Genomic DNA, 4293 nt, shown 5'->3' with positions numbered 1-4293 from the left:
ACGGTGGCTGCAATGATGGGCTCAAGTACAGCAGGGATTGTGGGGCTGGCGCGGGATCAGGCAGTGTTTCGTTCTGCTGTGCATGGGGTCGCTATGAGTCGGAAATGACTCGATGGCACTTAACAACAACAACAACATTGTTCAGCTGAAAGCCTAGGAAGTGAGTTCAATTCCAGACCCAAAGAATCTCTAGGAACTATAGTCTTAGGGGTTTCACCAGTCTCTACCAGACCAGTAAGCCTAGTCTTTTTTATAATTGAGGGTTCAGTAACTTTTAAAAGATTAAAGAGACCTGAGAGCAAATGTTTGAGAACTGCTGTTTTATGACATCAGCCTTAAAAGGTTAGGGAAGGTCACCAAATTTTCCCAGCTCCTCAGTATCTTTTTATAGTTCTAAACCATCAGCGTTTCTAATCTATTTTCTTCACTAACACACTATGTTGTTGTTGTTGTTATGTGCCGTCGAGTTGGCCCTGACTCATAGCGACCCCTCCTTGGGTTTTTCCGAGGCAGTATCGCTACGGAAGTAGGATTGCCCAACCTTCCTTCTATAGCCCTCAGTAATGGAGTTTGGGACCTTATTGGGCAGAAGTAGTGTTATCTTAGTCTTTACTTCATCCCCAGCACACACATAGAACCTGGCGTGTAGTAGTCACTCAACAAAAAATTTATTGAAATGAATTGAGTAGAATTATAGAATTAATCCTCAGCTCTCACCATATTTACTCATGTTTTAGAATACATCTTTTTTTTCAGGGTAATGATTTCAATTTCCTTCCTGTCCAAAATAGTCATTCTTCAAAAGTACCAAACCTAAAACTTGACTCAACCATGGCATGTCAGACGCGAGGGGAATAAAGAAACCACAAAATCCAATCACGAAATTCATAGATAGTTTTTTTCATTTTTTTACTTGAAACTGGTAATGACTGTAAATGTTGATCCATAAAGAACAGAGTCAGGCTGCCTGGGTTCAAATGCTGGTTCTGCCATTTACCAAGCAACAGCAAAACAAACCCCGAAATCTCAGTGACTTAACACAATAAAAGCTTATTTCTTATTCAGAATCCAAAAAAAATAAAAGGTTGATGAAGCTCTCCGCCATCTGATGACTCAGGGACCTGGGCTCCATGTCTTGTGGCACAATCATTTTAGCATGTGATTTCAGAGCCACTACTCTCAATCTTCAATACCTCAGACCAGAAGGAACACATATATACTCACTTCTGACTGCTCACAGCCTACTGGGAAGGACTAGTTACATGGCCCTACACTGACAACAAAGAAAGCTGGGAAATACAGGATAGCATATGGAAGATTGGGTAAACACTACTGTCTCTGCAAGCAAGCTAAATTATTTTAGGATCTGGTTAAAACAAATAAGCATATTTTTCCAATTATTCACAGTATCTCTTAATAAGAGCCGAAACAGATGTATTTATCCCTTGTAGAAAGCAGGGATTTATTAGTATTTAATTTTTAAAAAATGGATAGATATCAACAAACTGATTCTAAAGCTTATATGAAAAGGCAAAAGACTCAGAATAACCAGCACAATATGAAGAACAAAGTTGGAGGATAGACACTATCTAAATTTAGGATTTACTATAAAACTATAGTAACCAAGATAGTGTGGTTGGTGAAAGACTAAATCAACACATCAATAGAACAGAATAGAGAGCCCAGAAAAAGACCTACACAAATAGAATAAACTGATACTTGATAAAATAACAAAGAATCTAATGGACAAAAGAGAGTCTTTTCAACAAATAGTGCCAGAACAATGTGGACATCCAGACTGAAAAAAAAAAAAAAGAATTTGGACACTGACTTTACATCTTTCACAACAATTAACTAAAAAAGGATCATAGAACTAGATGTAAAATACGAAAGTATAAATCTTCTAGAAGATAACAGGAGAAAATCTAGCAACCATGGGTTTGCTAGTGAGTTTTTAGACCCAACAACATAAACATGATCCATGAAAGAAACAACTGATATTAGACTTTATTAAAATTAAAACTTCTCCCCTATGACAGACACCGCTAAGATAAGGAAAAGACAATCCACAGATGGGAGAACATATTTGCAAAACACATATCTGATGAAGGACTTATGCCCAGAATATATAGAGAATTCTTAACATTTAAGAATAAGGAAACAACCTAATTCAAAAATCAGCAAAAGATCTGAATACACACCTCACCAAAAAGATAAACAGATGGAAAATATAGAAAAAGATGCTCAACATCATATGTCTTTAAAAAAACCAAACTCACTGCAGTTGAGTCGGATCTGACTCATAGTGACCCCTCCTTAGGTTTCTGAAGCCGTATCACCAGGAAGTAGATTGCCCAATCTTAGTTCTAAGGAGCAGGGAATTGCAAATTAAAACATGAGATACCACTACACACTTATTAGAATGGCTAAAGTTCCAAACACTGATAACATCAAATATGATGATGTGGACAACAGGAACTTTCATGTTTTGCTGACAGGAATGAAAAATATTACATTCCCACCAGCAAAGTGCCAAGGATTTGGGGATAGGTATGTGTGTATTTGCGGAGGAAGTTGCAGGTGGGAGACATATGAAGAGGTGGAGCACCAGGCATTTTTAGTGCAGTAAAACTATATTGCATGATATTGTTATGGTGGATGCATAAATCATGTATTTGTCAAATCCATAGAACTGTGTAACACTGAATCCTAGTGTAAATTATGGATTTTAGTTAATAGTAATGTATCAATATCAATTCATTGCTTATAACAAATATACCACACCCATGTAAGATGTTAATAATAGAGGAAACTATGGATAGGAGGGAAACAGAATATTTGGGAACTCTCTGTACTTTCTATTCAATTTTTTTTGTAAATCTAAATCTACTCTGAAAAACAAAGTCTATTGTTTAAATAAATGGACATTCTTCCATGCTGATTTCTTTCCATGTGTTACTTTTAGCCCTCTTTAGATTCATTAATGATTTGCTCTCATCGTTAAGCAAGTATTACTTTACACTTCTGTTAAAATATAATTTCCAGCAAAAATAAATGCTTGACCAACCTTATGGAGACATTAGAGAAAACTGAAAAACTCAATGCTTGAATTCATATTTGTGCCAGATCACTTTTTGTATCAAATACCAACTCTTTCAGACTAATTCAAGACCCTTCCTCAGTAATTATCCCACCCTCTTCCACCACACACACACATACACTGTTCTCTAACCTATCTTCTTACTTCTCTGAAAAAAATTTTTCTGTGCCCACCAAAATTACATTCAATTTTAAACAAATTAATAAGTATTTACTAGGACACTATGCCATTTGCTATTAATCACTTGATAAATTGTAAGCAAAAATAAAGTTCCACATTTTCTGAAATAGTCCTGATTTTCAATGCTACAATTTTCTTTTTCTTTTTTTTTCTTGAGGAAGAAACAATGGACATAATTTATTAGAACCTGGAGAAGCATGAGATAATGTATCACAAAATAATTTGATTTTACAACATAGATACTGGCCGGAAGGTGTCGATGCAGTGTTGTCAATATGAAGGGGTACAAAAGAAGAGCTCCGTGTTCTTTTAAAAGTGGTTGTTCTTGTTGTTGTTAGGTGCCCTCGAGTCGTTTCCGACTCAAAGTGACCCCATGCACAGCAGAATGAAACACTGCCCAATCCCACGCCAGCTCCATGGTCCCTGCTATACTTGAACCCATCATCGCAGCCACTGTGTTAATCCATCTTGTTGAAGGCCTCCCCCTCTTTCGTGGACCCTCCACCCTACCAAGCATGACATCCTTCTCCAGGGAATGGTCCCTTCTGACAACATGACCAAAATAGGTGAGACGATGTCTAGCCATTTTTGCCTCTAACGAGCACTTCGGGTGCACTTCCTCCAGGACAGATCTCTTAGTTCTTTTAGCAGTTCATAGTACTTTCAGCATTCTTCACCAACACCACAACTCAAAAGCATCAACTCTTCTTCGGTCTTCCTTATTCATTGTCCAGCTCTCACATACATACGAGGTGATTGGAAATATCATGGCTTGTGTCAGGCGCACTTTAGTCCTCAAGGAGACATCCTTGCTCCTTAGCACTTGAAACAGTTCCTTCGTGGTTGACCTTCCCAATGCTACATGTCGCCTAATTTCCTGACTGCTGCTTCCATTGGCATCGATTGTAGAACCAAGCAACATGAATTCTTTGACAACCTCAATCTTCTCTCCATTTATTGTGATGCTGCTCATTGGTCCAGTTGTGAGGATTTTTGTTTTCTTTATATTGAGA

This window comes from Orycteropus afer, unplaced genomic scaffold, assembly GCF_000298275.1.
Source record: "Orycteropus afer afer isolate SDZICR_OR568_19922 unplaced genomic scaffold, OryAfe1.0 scaffold00124, whole genome shotgun sequence".
NCBI classification, from domain to species: domain Eukaryota; kingdom Metazoa; phylum Chordata; class Mammalia; order Tubulidentata; family Orycteropodidae; genus Orycteropus; species Orycteropus afer.
This window is presented reverse-complemented; position numbering follows the sequence as displayed.